The 21,717-nt window shown below is 44.3% G+C and overlaps 1 protein-coding gene and 1 pseudogene across 4 annotated transcripts in view; both read right to left on the bottom strand.

The window, feature by feature from the left end:
- The window catches only part of ARMC2 (armadillo repeat containing 2), a 502,181-nt gene that overhangs the window by 364,298 nt on the left and 116,166 nt on the right, over nucleotides 1-21,717 (bottom strand). For 3 of the 4 annotated variants that reach the window (XM_063917083.1, XM_063917081.1, XM_063917085.1), the window contains exon 3: nucleotides 12,379-12,497. The gene's annotated coding sequence lies outside the window, so the exon portion shown is untranslated. Of the gene's footprint in view, nucleotides 1-12,378; nucleotides 12,498-17,951; nucleotides 18,008-21,717 lie in introns of all 4 variants that reach the window. The other variant, XM_063917082.1, reaches the window with a different exon arrangement.
- Nucleotides 13,921-14,039, bottom strand: LOC134913730 (5S ribosomal RNA; annotated as a pseudogene).

The raw sequence follows: 21,717 nt of genomic DNA, 5'->3' as shown, positions 1-21,717 counted from the left end.
CGCAGCGTGTCCCCTCACGAGCTTGCTGCGCTCGCCATGCTTTGGGCCCGGTGGCGACCTTTGGTAGCCACACTATTATTATGGACCACCACCCGAGTGGGAATACTAGGCTTTGGTTGGGATTCCGGCCACCTCCATTTCCCCAGCTGTCGGATCCCAGCATCAGTATCCTGACCGCCGGGATCCTGACAGCCGGTAATTTAAATGCATACTACTGAGAGAGGTGATGTGAGGTGCTTATTGTACTGTATATTGGACCTCATTCTGGTCTAGTTGTTGTTGCTACTTATGCTGTATAAAGTACAGATTATCGGTACTTTGCTCATGCGCAGGAGCCGTTGAGTGCATGCGCATTGGGTCATGCAATGCAGGAAGTAGGATGGCAGCAGATTGTCAGCGATAGACAGTCTGCTCCCATTTTGGGACAGGGGGGAGTTTTAACGCCCTCAGCTTCCCAAAACGGAGGCATGTTGCAGCTGTTTAGGGAGAGGGAAGAGGCCAGGGATCTCCATCGTTGGACGGAGATTTCCTGGCCTCTGCAACGTGTGGCTTGCACGTCCCCAAGGGTGCCGCTAGCCGCCCAATGGGGAGTCAGTGATCCGATGCCTGCATCCTAGGACGCAGGTCAGATCACTACTGCAGCTGGAGGCATCTACTTGTAATAGACGCCTCCTGTTGCAGCGCCAGGGCTGCTGCTTCCAGGGAAGTGATAGTCATCCATCCACATCTGAATTAGGCCCATTGTTTCCTGTGTTTTATATCAGTCATTAGAATACTTTCTGTTTGTCAGACACGGCTGGTAGGTGATGGATTTGATTATTATTCTTAGACATAAAGATTTTTCAGATATTTCATTACACATTAAACTGCATCCCCATTAGATAAATCACGCCTGCAGTTTTTTTGCTACATCTATTTTGCCATTACCATGCGCTGGTAGAGAAGCTGGGAACACTTGATTGCATTTGCCCCCCCCCCCCCCCCCCCCCTTCCCCAGGCTAAAAGTTGCCAGCCAGCCAGCCCCTGACTAAGTGGCAGCTTCATTATCTTTTTGCTAAATTACTAAAATAATGTGAAAAAAGAGTGGTTTTGCACCCTTTTCACATTATTTAGTTTCACCTGAGTGTATTATAGGGCTTTTGAAGCATACTTCTAATAGGAAATGCGATCTGAAAAATGTACTAAAAAAAGAAATAATACCGCAGCGAGCCCTGTGAAAACTATTCCAGCTTCACTTGGCGTAATCACAGGGCTCACTGTGGATTCTGTACTTCTGCACAGTTTTATCTGTCCCTAGGCAAAGAAAGATGAGTGGAAAGCCGGCAGTGTGATCAGCTCTGTGTGGCCGATGGACACACAGGTTGAACATTGTAAAATATAAAAAAATAAAAATCATACTCATCTACCCAGGAATTGGTGATCGGTGCTCCGGTGTGGGCTGCAGGTCATGTGATGTAATGCGGATGGTGATAAATCGCCCGTTTCTCTTAGAGATGAGCGCCTGAAATTTTTTGGGTTTTGTGTTTTGGTTTTGGGTTCGGTTCCGCGGCCGTGTTTTGGGTTCGACCGCGTTTTGGCAAAACCTCACCGAATTTTTTTTGTCGGATTCGGGTGTGTTTTGGATTCGGGTGTTTTTTTCAAAAAACCCTAAAAAACAGCTTAAATCATAGAATTTGGGGGTCATTTTGATCCCATATTATTATTAACCTCAAAAACCATAATTTCCACTCATTTTCAGTCTATTCTGAATACCTCACACCTCACAATATTATTTTTAGTCCTAAAATTTGCACCGAGGTCGCTGGATGACTAAGCTAAGCGACCCTAGTGGCCGACACAAAAACCTGGCCCATCTAGGAGTGGCACTGCAGTGTCACGCAGGATGTCCCTTCCAAAAAACCCTCCCCAAACAGCACATGACGCAAAGAAAAAAAGAGGCGCAATGAGGTAGCTGACTGTGTGAGTAAGATAAGCGACCCTAGTGGCCGACACAAACACCGGGCCCATTTAGGAGTGGCACTGCAGTGTCACGCAGGATGTCCCTTCCAAAAAACCCTCCCCAAACAGCACATGACGCAAAGAAAAAAAGAGGCGCAATGAGGTAGCTGACTGTGTGAGTAAGATAAGCGACCCTAGTGGCCGACACAAACACCGGGCCCATTTAGGAGTGGCACTGCAGTGTCACGCAGGATGTCCCTTCCAAAAAACCCTCCCCAAACAGCACATGACGCAAAGAAAAAAAGAGGCGCAATGAGGTAGCTGACTGTGTGAGTAAGATAAGCGACCCTAGTGGCCGACACAAACACCGGGCCCATTTAGGAGTGGCACTGCAGTGTCACGCAGGATGTCCCTTCCAAAAAACCCTCCCCAAACAGCACATGACGCAAAGAAAAAAAGAGGCACAATGAGGTAGCTGACTGTGTGAGTAAGATAAGCGACCCTAGTGGCCGACACAAACACCGGGCCCATTTAGGAGTGGCACTGCAGTGTCACGCAGGATGTCCCTTCCAAAAAACCCTCCCCAATCAGCACATGACGCAAAGAAAAAAAGAGGCGCAATGAGGTAGCTGTGTGAGTAAGATTAGCGACCCTAGTGGCCGACACAAACACCGGGCCCATTTAGGAGTGGCACTGCAGTGTCACGCAGGATGTCCCTTCCAAAAAACCCTCCCCAAACAGCACATGACGCAAAGAAGAATAAAAGAAAAAAGAGGTGCAAGATGGAATTGTCCTTGGGCCCTCCCACCCACCCTTATGTTGTATAAACAGGACATGCACACTTTAACCAACCCATCATTTCAGTGACAGGGTCTGCCACACGACTGTGACTGAAATGACGGGATGGTTTGGACCCCCACCAAAAAAGAAGCAATTAATCTCTCCTTGCACAAACTGGCTCTACAGAGGCAAGATGTCCACCTCATCATCATCCTCCGATATATCACCGTGTACATCCCCCTCCTCACAGATTATCAATTCGTCCCCACTGGAATCCACCATCTCAGCTCCCTGTGTACTTTGTGGAGGCAATTGCTGCTGGTCAATGTCTCCGCGGAGGAATTGATTATAATTCATTTTAATGAACATCATCTTCTCCACATTTTCTGGATGTAACCTCGTACGCCGATTGCTGACAAGGTGAGCGGCGGCACTAAACACTCTTTCGGAGTACACACTTGTGGGAGGGCAACTTAGGTAGAATAAAGCCAGTTTGTGCAAGGGCCTCCAAATTGCCTCTTTTTCCTGCCAGTATAAGTACGGACTGTGTGACGTGCCTACTTGGATGCGGTCACTCATATAATCCTCCACCATTCTTTCAATGGGGAGAGAATCATATGCAGTGCCAGTAGACGACATGTCCGTATCCGTAATCATTGTCAGGTCCTTCAGTCCGGACCAGATGTCAGCATCAGCAGTCGCTCCAGACTGCCCTGCATCACCGCCAGCGGGTGGGCTCGGAATTCTGAGCCTTTTCCTCGCACCCCCAGTTGCGGGAGAATGTGAAGGAGGAGATGTTGACAGGTCGCGTTCCGCTTGACTTGACAATTTTCTCACCAGCAGGTCTTTCAACCCCAGCAGACTTGTGTCTGCCGGAAAGAGAGATCCAAGGTAGGCTTTAAATCTAGGATCGAGCACGGTGGCCAAAATGTAGTGCTCTGATTTCAACAGATTGACCACCCGTGAATCCTTGTTAAGCGAATTAAGGGCTCCATCCACAAGTCCCACATGCCTAGCGGAATCGCTCCGTGTTAGCTCCTCCTTCAATGTCTCCAGCTTCTTCTGCAAAAGCCTGATGAGGGGAATGACCTGACTCAGGCTGGCAGTGTCTGAACTGACTTCACGTGTGGCAAGTTCAAAGGGCATCAGAACCTTGCACAACGTTGAAATCATTCTCCACTGCGCTTGAGACAGGTGCATTCCACCTCCTATATCGTGCTCAATTGTATAGGCTTGAATGGCCTTTTGCTGCTCCTCCAACCTCTGAAGCATATAGAGGGTTGAATTCCACCTCGTTACCACTTCTTGCTTCAGATGATGGCAGGGCAGGTTCAGTAGTTTTTGGTGGTGCTCCAGTCTTCTGTACGTGGTGCCTGTACGCCGAAAGTGTCCCGCAATTCTTCTGGCCACCGACAGCATCTCTTGCACGCCCCTGTCGTTTTTAAAAAAATTCTGCACCACCAAATTCAAGGTATGTGCAAAACATGGGACGTGCTGGAATTTGCCCATATTTAATGCACACACAATATTGCTGGCGTTGTCCGATGCCACAAATCCACAGGAGAGTCCAATTGGGGTAAGCCATTCCGCGATGATCTTCCTCAGTTGCCGTAAGAGGTTTTCAGCTGTGTGCGTATTCTGGAATCCGGTGATACAAAGCGTAGCCTGCCTAGGAAAGAGTTGGCGTTTGCGAGATGCTGCTACTGGTGCCGCCGCTGCTGTTCTTGCGGCGGGAGTCCATACATCTACCCAGTGGGCTGTCACAGTCATATAGTCCTGACCCTGCCCTGCTCCACTTGTCCACATGTCCGTGGTTAAGTGGACATTGGGTACAACTGCATTTTTTAGGACACTGGTGAGTCTTTTTCTGACGTCCGTGTACATTCTCGGTATCGCCTGCCTAGAGAAGTGGAACCTAGATGGTATTTGGTAACGGGGGCACACTGCCTCAATAAATTGTCTAGTTCCCTGTGAACTAACGGCGGATACCGGACGCACGTCTAACACCAACATAGTTGTCAAGGCCTCAGTTATCCGCTTTGCAGCAGGATGACTGCTGTGATATTTCATCTTCCTTGCAAAGGACTGTTGAACAGTCAATTGCTTACTGGAAGTAGTACAAGTGGGCTTACGACTTCCCCTCTGGGATGACCATCGACTCCCAGCAGCAACAACAGCAGCGCCAGCAGCAGTAGGCGTTACACGCAAGGATGCATCGGAGGAATCCCAGGCAGGAGAGGAATCATCAGAATTGGCAGTGACATGGCCTGCAGGACTATTGGCATTCCTGGGGAAGGAGGAAATTGACACTGAGGGAGTTGGTGGGGTGGTTTGCGTGAGCTTGGTTACAAGAGGAAGGGATTTACTGGTCAGTGGACTGCTTCCGCTGTCACCCAAAGTTTTTGAACTTGTCACTGACTTATTATGAATGCGCTGCAGGTGACGTATAAGGGAGGATGTTCCGAGGTGGTTAACGTCCTTACCCCTACTTATTACAGCTTGACAAAGGGAACACACGGCTTGACACCTGTTGTCCGCATTTCTGTTGAAATACCTCCACACCGAAGAGCTGATTTTTTTGGTATTTTCACCTGGCATGTCAACGGCCATATTCCTCCCACGGACAACAGGTGTCTCCCCGGGTGCCTGACTTAAACAAACCACCTCACCATCAGAATCCTCCTGGTCAATTTCCTCCCCAGCGCCAGCAACACCCATATCCTCCTCATCCTGGTGTACTTCAACACTGACATCTTCAATCTGACTATCAGGAACTGGACTGCGGGTGCTCCTTCCAGCACTTGCAGGGGGCGTGCAAATGGTGGAAGGCGCATGCTCTTCACGTCCAGTGTTGGGAAGGTCAGGCATCGCAACCGACACAATTGGACTCTCCTTGTGGATTTGGGATTTCGAAGAATGCACAGTTCTTTGCTGTGCTTTTGCCAGCTTGAGTCTTTTCATTTTTCTAGCGAGAGGCTGATTGCTTCCATCCTCATGTGAAGCTGAACCACTAGCCATGAACATAGGCCAGGGCCTCAGCCGTTCCTTGCCACTCCGTGTGGTAAATGGCATATTGGCAAGTTTACGCTTCTCCTCCGACAATTTTATTTTAGGTTTTGGAGTCCTTTTTTTACTGATATTTGGTGTTTTGGATTTGACATGCTCTGTACTATGACATTGGGCATCGGCCTTGGCAGACGACGTTGCTGGCATTTCATCGTCTCGGCCATGACTAGTGGCAGCAGCTTCAGCACGAGGTGGAAGTGGATCTTGATCTTTCCCTAATTTTGGAACCTCAACATTTTTGTTCTCCATATTTTAATAGGCACAACTAAAAGGCACCTCAGGTAAACAATGGAGATGGATGGATACTAGTATACAATTATGGACGGACTGCCGAGTGCCGACACAGAGGTAGCCACAGCCGTGAACTACCGTACTGTACTGTGTCTGCTGCTAATATAGACTGGTTGATAAAGAGATGTCGTAGTATGTATGTATAAAGAAGAAAGAAAAAAAAACCACGGTTAGGTGGTATACAATTATGGACGGACTGCCGAGTGCCGACACAGAGGTAGCCACAGCCGTGAACTACCGTACTGTACTGTGTCTGCTGCTAATATAGACTGGTTGATAAAGAGATGTCGTAGTATGTATGTATAAAGAAGAAAGAAAAAAAAACACGGGTAGGTGGTATACAATTATGGACGGACTGCCGAGTGCCGACACAGAGGTAGCCACAGCCGTGAACTACCGTACTGTACTGTGTCTGCTGCTAATATAGACTGGTTGATAAAGAGATGTCGTAGTATGTATGTATAAAGAAGAAAGAAAAAAAAACCACGGTTAGGTGGTATACAATTATGGACGGACTGCCGAGTGCCGACACAGAGGTAGCCACAGCTGTGAACTACCGTACTGTACTGTGTCTGCTGCTAATATAGACTGGTTGATAAAGAGATGTCGTAGTATGTATGTATAAAGAAGAAAGAAAAAAAAAACCACGGGTAGGTGGTATACAATTATGGACGGACTGCCGAGTGCCGACACAGAGGTAGCCACAGCCGTGAACTACCGTACTGTACTGTGTCTGCTGCTAATATAGACTGGTTGATAAAGAGATGTCGTAGTATGTATGTATAAAGAAGAAAGAAAAAAAAAACACGGGTAGGTGGTATACAATTATGGACGGACTGCCGAGTGGCGACACAGAGGTAGCCACAGCCGTGAACTACCGTACTGTACTGTGTCTGCTGCTAATATAGACTGGTTGATAAAGAGATGTCGTAGTATGTACGTATAAAGAAGAAAGAAAAAAAAACCACGGTTAGGTGGTATACAATTATGGACGGACTGCCGAGTGCCGACACAGAGGTAGCCACAGCCGTGAACTACCGTACTGTACTGTGTCTGCTGCTAATATAGACTGGTTGATAAAGAGATGTCGTAGTATGTACGTATAAAGAAGAAAGAAAAAAAAACCACGGTTAGGTGGTATACAATTATGGACGGACTGCCGAGTGCCGACACAGAGGTAGCCACAGCCGTGAACTACCGTACTGTACTGTGTCTGCTGCTAATATAGACTGGTTGATAAAGAGATGTCGTAGTATGTACGTATAAAGAAGAAAGAAAAAAAAACCACGGTTAGGTGGTATACAATTATGGACGGACTGCCGAGTGCCGACACAGAGGTAGCCACAGCCGTGAACTACCGTACTGTACTGTGTCTGCTGCTAATATAGACTGGTTGATAAAGAGATGTCGTAGTATGTATGTATAAAGAAGAAAGAAAAAAAAACCACGGTTAGGTGGTATACAATTATGGACGGACTGCCGAGTGCCGACACAGAGGTAGCCACAGCCGTGAACTACCGTACTGTACTGTGTCTGCTGCTAATATAGACTGGTTGATAAAGAGATGTCGTAGTATGTATGTATAAAGAAAGAAAAAAAAACCACGGTTAGGTGGTATACAATTATGGACGGACTGCCGAGTGCCGACACAGAGGTAGCTACAGCCGTGAACTACCGTACTGTGTCTGCTGCGACTGGATGATAAATAATGATATAAAAAATATATATATATCACTACTGCAGCCGGACAGGTATATATATTATATAATGACGGACCTGCTGGACACTGTCTGTCAGCAGAATGAGTTTTTTATAGAATAAAAAAAAAACACCACACAAGTGAAGTCACACGACGAGTGTTTAACTTTTTCAGGCAATCACAATATAGTATACTACTAACTATACTGGTGGTCAGTGTGGTCAGGTCACTGGTCAGTCACACTGGCAGTGGCACTCCTGCAGCAAAAGTGTGCACTGTTTAATTTTAATATAATATGTACTCCTGGCTCCTGCTATAACCTATAACTGGCACTGCAGTGCTCCCCAGTCTCCCCCACAATTATAAGCTGTGTGAGCTGAGCACAGTCAGATATATAATATATACATAGATGATGCAGCACACTGGGCTGAGCAGTGCACACAGATATGGTATGTGACTGTCTTGTACTCCTGGCTCCTGCTATAACCTATAACTGGCACTGCAGTGCTCCCCAGTCTCCCCCACAATTATAAGCTGTGTGAGCTGAGCACAGTCAGATATATAATATATACATAGATGATGCAGCACACTGGGCTGAGCAGTGCACACAGATATGGTATGTGACTGAGTCACTGTGTGTATCGTTTTTTTCAGGCAGAGAACGGATATATTAAATAAAACTGCACTGTCTGGTGGTCACTGTGGTCAGTCACTAGTAAACTCTGCACTCTCTTCTACAGTACTCCTAAGCTCCAGTAAATCAGGTCAATCTCTCTCTCTCTCTCTCCTAATCTAAATCACTGTACTCCCTAACAGCTGCTCCCCGTCCCCAATCCTCCCCACAATTATAACTAAGTCACTCAGTCTTTACTCTTTTCTACTATAACGGAGAGGACGCCAGCCACGTCCTCTCCCTATCAATCTCAATGCACGTGTGAAAATGGCGGCGACGCGCGGCTCCTTATATAGAATCCGAGTCTCGCGAGAATCCGACAGCGTCATGATGACGTTCGGGCGCGCTCGGGTTAACCGAGCAAGGCGGGAAGATCCGAGTCGCTCGGACCCGTGAAAAAAAACATGAAGTTCGTGCGGGTTCGGATTCAGAGAAACCGAACCCGCTCATCTCTAGTTTCTCTGCATGTTAGATGACTGCAGTGAGGAGGTGTATCGGAGAGAATATACCTGTGGTATAGATAAGAAATGGAGGGAGAATTCCAGGAGAACAACGTTTAAAGTGAAATTAGGGAAAAGTAGAAAACCTCCCCAAAAGTAGCCTGTTGTTCAAAACTCCCCTGCTGTCGCAGACCACTCTTGTAGTCATAGAAGATCGTGGCTTTCCAGTGGTCTCAAGTTTGTGAAGGAAGCAAACATGTTGACTATTTTGGCGTGAGGTGTTGCTTATGGGCCTTATTCAGGTTTGTTAGCAAACCAAAAAAGTTAGTAATTGTGCAAAAGCAAGTGCACTGCAGGTGGGGCAGATGTAACATGTGCAGAGAGAGTTAGATTTGGGTGGGGTGTGTTCAAACTAATTTCTAAATTGCAGTGTAAAAATAAAGCAGCCAGTATTTACCCTGCACAGAAACAAAATAACCCACCCAAGTCTAAGGGGTAAATTTACTAAAGCTTTTAAAAGTGAAAAGAGGTGATGTTGCCCAATGCAAACAATTAGATACTCTCTATCATTTCTTTATTGCATCCTAGGATATGATAGAGAGAATATTATTGGTTGCTGTGGGCAACATTGCCTCTTTTCACTTTTAGAAGCGTTAGTAAATTTACCCCTAAATCTCTCTGCACATGTTACGTCTGCCCACCCACATTGCAACATGGTTTTGCCCAATTGCTAACTCTATTGGTTTGCTAAAGAACCTGAATAACAGAGGCGTAACAAGGGTTTTTGGAGATTCGTAAACTAAGCGTGGTCACACTCCAGATGGGCGTGGTCACGCACTGGAGGGGACATGGCCACTGAAAATGAGTATGTCAGGACCTACTTAGAAACTGTAAAAAATATTTTTGCATAGCAGGGCTGCACAAGTATTCGCAGCTTTGCTATGCAAAAAATCCCTCCCCCCATAGGCGGCGACTAGTTGATCGCACGGGCTTCAAAAAGCAGCTTTGTGCGATCAAATCGGAATGTAGGCCAAAGTGTGACAATAGCAGATTTTTTGTTTAGCAGTGTAAAAATTGTGAAGGTATAATGGTGGTCATTCCGAGTTGTTCGCTCGTTGCCGATTTTCGCTATGCTGCGATTTGTTGCTAAATGCGCATGGTACGCAGGGCGCATGCGCTTAGTTATTTAACTAAAAATGTAGCAGTTTTGCTGTTGATCGTGCGGCTCTTTTCAGTCACACTGCTGATCGTGAGTGATTGACAGGAAAGGGGCGTTTCTGGGTGGTAACTGAGCGTTTTCCGGAAGTGTGCTAAAAAACGCAGGCGTGTCAGGGAAAAACGTGGGAGTGTCTAGAGAAACGGGGGAGTGGCTGGCCGAACGCAGGGCGTGTTTGTGACGTCAAACCAGGAACTAAACGGACCGAGCTGATCGCAATCTAGGAGTAGGTCTGGAGCTACTCAGAAACTGCAAGAAAATATTTAGTAGCAATTCTGCTAATCTTTCGTTCGCTATTTTGCTAAGCTAAGATACACTCCCAGGGGGCGGCGGCCTAGCGTTTGCAATGCTGCTAAAAGCAGCTAGCGAGCGAAGAACTCGGAATGAGGGCCAATATACAGAACCAAAATTATAACTCTGTATAAAAATATACAGTATGTCCACAAAACAGCAGCCTTTACTGTCAGCAACATAACATATTAACCTGGAAACTATTGCAATTTGCAAAACACCCTAAATCTGTCACAACCAAGGGCCTAATTCAGACCTGATTGCTAGGGTGCATTTTTTGCATCCCTGTGATCAGGTAGTCGCCGCCTACAAGGGGAGGGTATTACCTTTTTGCAGTTGTGCGATTGCATTCGTTGGCAGAGCTGCACAAACATAAGTTTGTGCAGTCTCTGCACTGCCCAGGACTTACTCAGCTGCTGCGATGATCGGGGCCAGAGCTGACGTCAGAAACCCTCCTTCCCATCTGCGTTTTTTCCGGAAACTCCCTGGAAATGGTCAGTTATCACCCACAAAGGACTCCCCGTTGCTGCAGTCTGTTGCGCCTGCGCATTGCGGTGCATACACATGTGCAGTTCAGACATGAACGCTCAACAGTGATCAGGTCTGAATTACCCCCCAGGACGTACGGTCAGTGTAGGATCATACTCCAGTATACTCCAGAGTTTTGAATATAAAAATTATTAGAATTATACAAAAAAGATATTTATTACTTATAATATTATCTTTGTATTATTCTATATAATACGATCATCTTTGTATTATTCGAATCATTTTTATGTGTGTAAGTTGGGAGGCTCCTGTCATTCTGCTTTGTTTAGCAGAGCAGCAGTGAATAGATGCACAGCATCTATTCACCAGAGACAGAGGGACTGGGGGCATGGCCAGCAGTTCACAGAGCACTGGTCATGCCCCCACAGTCACGAAAACGTGGGCTCAGCTTGTGGTCGCAGCATTCCCGAAATACCACACCACCGTTACATAGGCCACGTCCATTTTTGGGGGGCGGGCATGGCTTAGCCGCCAGAGCCGGATGAAGAGGGGGACCCTGGAGTTAAATACCCCAAGCCCCCTTTTTGAAAGAGCCCCCAGTTGCCATCACAGATCGGATCTCTGATCCGATCTGCGGCACTGTGCTCCCGGGAGCCAGCGTGGCAGCGCCACGCACAGGGCAGATGAGCGATGGCTGTCCACAGCGGCTCCCGGCTCCCCACACCAGCGTTGAAAGGCTGTCCGCTGGCGCCACACGCAGGGACTGTGTACATGGAAAGGCATAGCTGTCCAATAATCTGAAAAGCAGCTGCCTGCAACTCCGTCATTGGCTAGGCACGCAGGCTGCAGGTTCAGTCAGTTGACAAGAAGGAGGACGGTGCATGGAGGAAGCCAGCACCCAGCCAGCAGAGTTTTAAAAAAAAAGGTTAGGTTCCGAGTCATCTCACTGTGTATATGTATATATTTATATATATTTATGTATATACAGTGGGGCAAATATTTATTTTCCGCAAGAATATACAAATAAATTGTTTAAAAATCATACAATGTGATTTCCTGTTTTTTTTCAGATTCAGTCTCTAACAGTAGAAGTGTACCTATGATGGAAATTACAGACCTCTCTCATCTTTTTAAGTGGATCAACTTGCGCAATCGGTGGCTGTCCAAATACTTTTTTGCTCCATTGTGTATATATATATATATATATATATATATATATATATAGGTAAATGCAAAAGAGTCCCGGCACTCACTCTTAATGTGCTGTTATATGCTGCGGTGCCCTCCCGGAGAAATGCAGGATTCCTCTATGCAGTGTGAAGAAATGAGGCGGCACTCATGCAGACTGATTAGCAAATCAACAGACTGGTCAGTTTATTACCGACATGTTTCGGGGATGCAACCCCGTCCTCAGGGCCTAACTACCCAAACTGATCCACAAAACCAACCTTTATACAATGACACAGACGAGACATAATTGCACAAGGCTACTCACCTGCTCCACGGCGCCAAACGTCCGTCCATTAGAGATCCGGGAACTCGGCCGCGTTCACATGCCCCAGGCCCCTGACGTCATCCGGCGCCGCGTCACGGCGCTGTGGCCCTGACAACCACCTAACAGTAAAACAAATACAATGAAAAACACATAAAAATAGTGGTGCACCATGTGACAAAACGATATACTCTACACATTACATAAGAGTTACACATCAGAGGCATTCATGCTCATAGCTGGCTAATGGTACATTACTATTAATAAAATTATGTCATGATAAAGCCCTATAGAACTATATACTTGATCAAAGCAATGCATGAAAAAATATGAAAAAATATATGGAAAAATATCTAAATATGTCAGGCTAACCAGGGCCATGGGGATCCAGGAGACTCTATAAGAAACATTGGAGGCCCAGGTTTTCATTTAAGCCCCTGGGTGACAGTGTTCCCAATCTATAATTCCACCGGGATTCACGCTGTAATAGGGCTTTTTCCCTGTTACCACCCCTTAATGAACTAGGTACGTAGTCAATGAGTATGGCCCTAATACTGGGCACCCCATGCTTAGCCAACAGACAGTGTCGAGCGAACGGTTGGTCGCTCGTACCCTTCTCAAAAGCTTTTTTATGGCACTACGATGTAATGCTATTCGTTCGCGAAATTGACGTATGGTCTTGCCTACATAGGCAAGACCACATGGACATGTGAGTAAATACACCACATATGTAGTGGTGCATGTCAGGCGATGTTTAATGCTTAATTTTTTATCTGTCAGTGGGTGATTGAACGTAGCGCCGGTAATTAGCGTATTAAACGTAGCGCATCCTAGGCATCTGAAACAGCCTTTCTTGGCTCGTAAGAAATTGGAGCTAGGCGACCGTGATTGCTTCTGCGCATGCGCCGGCTCCGAGCAGCAGGGTTCAGTGACCATCAGGCATCTGCGCATGCGCCCGCTCCGTGACGGACTCCGATGTGCTCCATATTACCAGTACCACAGTTCTTAATATACGGTGTGTGCGGCGGCTATTTTTTAGAAGTTTTTTTCAAACTGGAGACGTTTCTTATTAATCTTTAGAGTCCCGGTGGCCATCTTTGGTGTGAAGATCCTCTTTAGCACAACAATTGTGCTCAGAAGAGAAAGATATATAATAGAAAAAGGGAATTTGTTTAGAAGTTTGTGCTTAAAGAATAACTTACAGTAACAATATATAGGGTCCAGATGTAATAGATCTAAATACCAAAAGAGAAAACATGAAGCTGATATAGTATGGTATCATACTGCTGGAATCAGTACTAGAATAATTTACATAATGTAATATTTGATAGGCATCCGGGGTCGGGGATCACATAACCATAATTGGAATAGATGTGCCCATATGAATGACATTACATAGATGTTGGATAGCCCAAGATTACATTCATATCTAATAGTCCATGTGTGGCACAAAGTGGTCAACCAAAGCAATTCTCGTATGAGAGAGACAATTTGAGTGATAGAGTTCAGATCTATCAGAGGTAGATCGAAAAACCACCTACTCATCCTTTACAGCACCCGGTCTTCCATGGCGGTCTCCCACCCATGTAATGACCGGGCCCAACACTGCTTAGCTTCCAAGATCGGACGGAATTGGGCATATCCAGTGTGGTATGGCTGTAGTGCCGATGTGGAGGAAGGGAGGGGATAAGAGATATATATAAGCAAAGGATCACGAAGGTGTAGACAGGGGGAGGTTTAGAGTAAAGCTTACGTCACAGGAAAAGGGCTATTTCATAGTCCTCGTTGAAACCATCTGGGTGGAGGGTATTCAATTCAAAGATCCAGTACATCTCCCTTCTGGAGAGAAGGTTGGACATATATATGTTTGTGTATATGTATATATATATATATATATATATATATATACAGTAACAAGAAGAAAACAGCGGCACTCCGATGGTCTATTTCAAATAGTGCAATGTATTGCAATAGAAAAGGTCACCAATGTTTTGAGGCTATTAAAGCCCCCCTATTTTTGGGGGGACCTTGACAAAGGGGCTGTAATCACCTTGAAGCGTTGGTAACCTTTTGTATGCCAAAACATTGCACTATTTGAACAAGACCATCGGAGTGTCACTGTTTTCTTCCTGTTGTAGTAACTAATTACAGAAGGCACCGGTGTCATTTGCTCCTTTTTTTAATATATATGTTCGTCATGGAAAAATCCATATAGGATTGAAACGTTGAAGTTCACTACTCTGCTGGTGTCTGTGATTTCTTTATCAAGAGTCTGTGAGTGCCGCACCATTGATTGTCTGCATTTCTAAATGTGAGGGCACCAAGACCAATTATTTGCAAGGTGGAGTGCCGGGTTTTACATTGTGTATATATATATATATATATATATGCACCAGGAGAATGAGCCGCACTCACAGACTTTTAGATAGCATAAACACTCCGGCGTAAGACAAAAGAGTCACATAGCCTGGACGTGATTCCAACGTTTCATGTCTTTATGACATTTTTTCAAGGATAAAACAAACAATAACATACAACACACTTTTATAAACACTCACCCAGGTTTGTGCGCTGGCTGCCGTCCCGCTCCGTGATGAGACGCGATGACGTCACTGAAATGCGACTAGCGCTGACGTACCGTCTCTAGGCAACGAGGACGTACTGCTACCGTGCACCCATCACCATAGATGGGCGGCAATATTAAACAAATGCTCCTACGACCTCATCCTCTTAGTCGTAGAGGAAGCGGGGAGGGAGCTGAAGAATTATCAAGCTAAGAGACAGTCCTTTGAAAACATCCATCTTGAGAAGCTTCAAGAAGACACCGAAAATAAATGGATGGATAAGTTGTCTGAAATGATAGACCATGTACCCCTCAATAACAGAGGGGGTGACAGGGGACGTTTGCTACTGCAAAAGGAGTCGATGTGGATACACAAATTACAGACTTTGCACCCGTTAGGGTTAAATGAGCAATGTTCCTTTAATTGTTTTGTTTGAGAAATGTATCTATTTCTAGTCAGTATAACAGCATTGTTTATGTATTATTTAGTCAGTTTAGCAGTATTGTTTATACATCATGCAAATTACATTGATTCAGTTTTACTTCCTGATTGCAGTGGATGGACAGTTCTGGCGTGTATTTGTTTTGTATGTATCTATGGTGATGGGAGCACGGTAGCAGTACGTCCTCGTTGCCTAGAGACGGTACGTCAGCGCTAGTCGCATTTCAGTGACGTCATCGCGTCTCATCACGGAGCGGGACGGCAGCCAGTGCACAAACCTGGATGAGTGTTTATAAAAGTGTGTTGTATGTTATTGTTTGTTTTATCCTTGAAAAAATGTCATAAAGACATGAAACGTTGGAATCACGTCCAGGCTATGTGACTCTTTTGTCTTACGCCGGAGTGTTTATGCTATCTACAAGTCTGTGAGTGCGGCTCATTCTCCTGGTGCATGTTAATTACATAGAGCGGGCACCACAGCAGTTGACAGAGGTACTGGAGTGCCGGACAATCACCTGGGCTATATATATATATATATATATATATATATATATATATATATATAGTGTGTGTGTGTGTGTGTGTGTGTGTGTGTGTGTGTGTGTGTGTGTGTGTGTGTGTGTGTGTGTGTGTGTGTGTGTGTCGATAGGGCGGCACTTCCGGATTTGAAAAAGTGAAAAAACGAGTGGTTTATTTCAACGTTTCGGGGGATGATATCCCGTCACCAGGGCCACTTGGTCCTGATGACAGGGTATCATCCCCCGAAACGTTGAAATAAACCACACATTTTTTCAAATCTTGGAGTGGCGCCCTATCTATCTATCTATCTATCTATCTATCTATCTATCTATCTATCTATAAAGTGTATAGACGTATTTATGTTATAATATATATGCATGTATAATAATTAATATTTATTAGTCTTATAAATCAATGTTATAGTGTGTATGTGTATATACAGCACTACTCATATGCAGGGACATAGCCAGAACATTGTACGCCCCATAGCAACATTTTAAAAGGGCCCCTGTTCCAATCCTCTAGAGAGACACATCTCCTCAACAGTTGGTAATTTTATGCCTTATAATTGCATAGTAGTGATAGTAGTGCCTCAGTTAATTTTATGCCCCTTAGTTTGTTTTATGAGCCATAGTAGTACCTTAGTTTATATTATGTCTTATTGTAGGGCTGCTAGTACACATTATGCCATACAGTACCCCCAATTAATACTATGACATAAAGTGTCCCCTGTTTTTATTATGCCACATTACAGCACCCCCTTACCTTTATAACAACCACGAGATGTTATGATTTTAATTTTAAATTTTAGGGCCTCCCTGTCTTAAGTATCCCAGGTCCCCCGAAGCCTTAATACAGCTCTGTTTGCCACGCAATGAGTCCCTCCTTATGGATCCCTGATGTTGGGAGGTATGCCGCTGTCTGCAATGGGGAAGGGCAGCAGAAACTGGGCCTCCGCCGGGCCAATCTAGCCATCTTGGGCCCAGGTAAAGAGTACCCGCTCCCCCACGCTCTGCACCACTGTGTGCCTGATCCCCTCATCCCACATCAGAAGAGATAAATAATAACACAGCACTCCCCACAGAGCTCTCAAAGGGGTAGATTTCTAAGATTCGTATTTCTGACGATTTCAGCCGAGATCAATCTCGGCTGACATCGGCAGTGTGAGATTGCAACTTTTAAAAAAAAGAAAAAACCACGGTAATTTACTAAACTACCTTGTTTTTTTAAAATTCGAGTTCACCGTTGTCTAAGTAATTCGTATTGCCGGCAGTGTTTTACAGGAGAGAATAATAAAACACTGCCAGACTTAACACAATGAAGCCCGGCTGGTTCCGTGCAGGGTGTCATTGTGTACAGTATGTGAAAGAGTTAAAAATGAAAAAAAAAAAAAATTGTGTGGGGTCCCCCCTCCTAAGCATAACCAGCCCCGGGCTCTTTGAGTCAGTCCTGGTTGTTAAAATATTAAGGAAAAATGACATAGGGTTCCCCAGTATTTATACAACCAGCACCGGGCTCTTGGTTCGGTCCTGGTTCCAAAAATACGGTGGACAAAAGACGTAGGTGTCCCCCGTATCCTTGAAACCAGCACCGAGCTCCACTAGCCAGGAAGATAATGCCACAGTCGGGGGACACATTTATATTAGTCTCTGCAGCCTAGGCATTACCCCCCCCCCCCAACTAGTCACCACCGGCCGGGGTTTCCTATGGGAGTGGGGACCCATTAAATCAAGGTGGTCTTCACCCTCCAGGCACCCAATGGCCAGGGGTGAAGCCCGAGGCTTTCCCCAGCACCCCTGGGCGGTGGATGCCGGACTGATAGCCATTAAAAGTGTAAAAAAAAAGAATATTGTATTTTGCTGTGGAAATACAAGTCCCAGCAAGCCTTCCCTGCATGCTGGTACTTGGAGAACCACAAGTACCAGCATGCGGGGAAATAACAGGCCCGCTGGTACCTGTAGTTCCACAACAAAAGAAATACCCCCCAAAAAAACAATGCACCGTGACAGTAAAATTTTAATAAAACACACTTACAGACTCATACATACTTACCTACATCCCACACCGCCATTCAAGTCCACTTGTCCATGCAGAATCCAATAGGGAACCTGGAAAAAAAAAATAATAATATATATAATATATATATATATATATATATATACATACAGTATATATATATATATATATATATATAAACTAGAGATGAGCGGGTTCGGTTCCTCGAGATCCGAACCCCCTCGAACTTCACCTATTTTGCACGGTTCCGAGGCAGCCTCGGATCTTCCCGCCTTGCTCGGTTAACACGAACGCGCCCGAACGTCATCATCCCGCTGTCGTATTCTCGCGAGATTCGTATTGCATATAAAGAGCCGCGCGTCGCCGCCATTTTCACTCGTGCATTGGAGATGATAGCGAGAGGACGTGGCTGCGTTCTCTCAGTTTCTGTGTGCAGTGTGCTGCAAATATCTGTGCTCAGTGTACTGCAAATATCTACGTTCTCTGCCTGAAAACGCTCCATATCAATCTGTGCTGCATTGTAGTTGTGCGCAGTATATAGTAGGAGGACAGTGCAGAATTTTGCTGACCACCAGTATATATATAGCAGTACGGTACAGTAGTCCATTGCTCTACCTCTGTGTCGTCAAGTATACTATCCATATCTGTGCTGCATTGTAGTTGTGCGTAGTATATAGTAGGAGGACAGTGCAGAATTTTGCTGACCACCAGTATATATATAGCAGTACGGTACAGTAGTCCATTGCTCTACCTCTGTGTCGTCAAGTATACTATCCATATCTGTGCTGCATTGTAGTTGTGCACAGTATATAGTAGCAGTGTCGGACTGGGGCATGAAGGGCCCACCGGGGGAATGCTGCTATAGGGGCCCATGCTTAAAGGTGTAGCCAGGTTCCAGTGGGGGCGTGGCCAGCCACCAAAGAGGTTTGACTAACCATTACATGTTTTGTGCCCCTTGTTAAATATATAATAAACCAAATTATTGTGAAGTATAAAGTAACATATGTATAATGCATAAATCCAGTGCATTAGGATAGTCTGGTACTTGATCCCTAGAGGAGGAGGAGGGCCCACAGGCAGTAGGGCCCACCGGTGGTTTCCCCTGTTCCCCTGTGGGCCAGTCCAACCCTGTATAGTAGGAGGACAGTGCAGAATTTTGCTGACCACCAGTATATATAAATATATATATATATATATATATATATATATATACTAAAAAAGAGTGAAGGCGCACTCAATGAGCAGGTATAACAAGTAATTTAATACAATGATAAAAGCTCACATACATCTCAGTTTAAAACAGCCGGCTCACGAACAAATCCATAGTGCCTCCGGATAGCAACTGGTGAATCGTTCTCTGCCGCTCAATCAGCAAATGGTCTCCTCAGCGTGTATGCTCATGGACTCAGCAACAAACTCCGATCGCTCAGGGCTGTCCTTCCCGCTGTTTATTGAAGTGCCAATACCAGTTGCTATCCGGAGGCACTATGGATTTGTTCGTGAGCCGGCTGTTTTAAACTGAGATGTATGTGAGCTTTTATCATTGTATTAAATTACTTGTTATACCTGCTCATTGAGTGCGCCTTCACTCTTTTTTAGTGCACATTGGAACAGTACAGCTGTGGTTACGCTGTTTATTGAAGTGCCAGCACTTGCATCGATTGAATTGTGGACTAAAAATCAGGAGATTTAAGGACATTGATTGCACAACCATTCCTGCATTTGTGTTCATTTTCAACCAACTGGTTTGTTGCCATCTGTTCTACCTCTTTTTATTATCTGTTATTTATTGTCCTTCTTGTGCCAATTATTGTGGTCTATAACTCGTTTGAAATGGATAAGAGAATAAGACGTTTTGAAGAATGTCATAAAAGATTTAATGATTTTCTAGGAAATAAGAGAATTGATACTAAGGATTGTGATCTAGATTCATTGTGTAACCAAACTGAAAAGCTTTTAATGAAGGAAATGAGAATTAGTTGGGAAATTACCACTCTTGAAAATTATATAGAATCAGAAAGGATACCACGTGGACTAAGAATTACTAAAGCTCCAACATTTGGCAATGAGAGAAAAGAATTCTTAGATTGTTGGTATAAAATATTGGATAATTGTTCTAACGAATTAATGAAATTGATTATACATGAGAGAAAAAGGGAAATTTTTGAAGTTGATAGAGATATAGCTGAATTGGAGACTAAGATGGAACCAGTTAGGGATATGAAAGAATTCAAAGACATTAAAAGGGACATTGATTTTAAAGTAGAAAAAGCAGAAAAAGAAACGATTGAGGTTAAAGTTAAAAAATTCAAGAGAGATCTGGAAGATTACAGGAACGATAAAGTGAGGAATTGGAACTATAAACAAGATAGAGAGAAATCTATGGGTACCTATAGGAATAACGGCTGGCAAAAGGTGCCCTATAGTAGAAGTGGGAAAGGGTCTTATCAACAAGAAAGGTTTGAGATACAAACATCTAATAGATATAAAACTTTGGAATCCCCTAATAATGCTAATCAACATTTTTTAAGGAGAGGTACCAATTGGAGAGACAGGAAATATCCACTAGAAAAATCCCTGAACAGCCCGGGCCTAAAGAGAAAAAATCAAGAAGATGTAAGAGAGGACAGAGAGGAGGCAAGAATAAACAAAATAAGAAGGGAGGTCTAACTACCCCTACTGGTATTTTCAATTTATCTACATATAAATTGACAACTAATGAGATTAAATTATTGTCCAAAGGGTTATCGTTTGCACCTAAAAATGAGCCCAGTAGCTTCCAGTTATTTATTGATGCAAATAAGTATATACGCACTTTAACATTAAAGAGACATTTTTTAAAAAATGATCTAAAAACAGGAGCGATTCTTAAAAACAATGAGAATATTAATAGAACAGGATTGAAGCCCAAATCAACCTATTATCCTTTAGAATCCCGGGGAAGTTATGTAGAAACGTTTTCTAATTTAATACAGAAAGATTTTAAAAAATTATGCACTGATATTAAGAAAGGTTCGGATAATCTAGATAGAGGGGAGAGAAATGCAATAAAAACTTTGGAAAGTAACTATGGGGTCATAATAAAAATGGCTGATAAAGGAGGGGGCATTGTAGTACAAAATAAACAAGATTATATGGAGGAGTCGTTTAGAATTTTAAAGGATGAAGTAACATATGCCAAATTGGATAGTGATCCGAGTTCTAGGATCATAGATGATTTAAAGTCTCTTTTGGAGGGTGGAATTGCTGCAGATTGTATTAATCGAGAAGAATATAATTATATTTTTAACCCACATCCAAGGATAGCTCAATTTTATCAACTGCCTAAAATCCATAAGAGATTAGAAAAGCCTCCAGGGCGGCCAATAATCTCCGGAATGGAGTCCGCCACTGCAAGACTGTCAGAATTTGTGGACATATATATTAAAAAGTATGTGAGTGGACTTAATTCATTTTTAAAGGATTCTACGTCTGTATTGAATTGTCTGGATGTATTCAAATGGGAGGAGGGGTATAACTGGTGTACAATAGACGTGGAGTCTTTGTACACGAGTATACCCCACCAGAAAGGGATAGAAGCCGTTCATTATTATCTGGAGAGAGATGAAACCCTCAGTTGTGAACTAAGAAAATTTATTCTTGATTGTATTATGTTTGTTTTGAAAAATAATTATTTTTTATTTAATAATCAGTTTTATATCCAGCAACACGGGACAGTGATGGGGACGCCATATGCCCCTAGTTTCGCTAATTTATACCTTGGTAAATGGGAGGAGGAAGTTATAGAAACGAATACTATGTT

Source organism: Pseudophryne corroboree, chromosome 4, assembly GCF_028390025.1.
Source record: "Pseudophryne corroboree isolate aPseCor3 chromosome 4, aPseCor3.hap2, whole genome shotgun sequence".
Taxonomy (NCBI): domain Eukaryota; kingdom Metazoa; phylum Chordata; class Amphibia; order Anura; family Myobatrachidae; genus Pseudophryne; species Pseudophryne corroboree.
The sequence above is the reverse complement of the archived record's forward strand: the minus strand, read 5'-3'. Positions and strand labels throughout refer to the sequence as shown.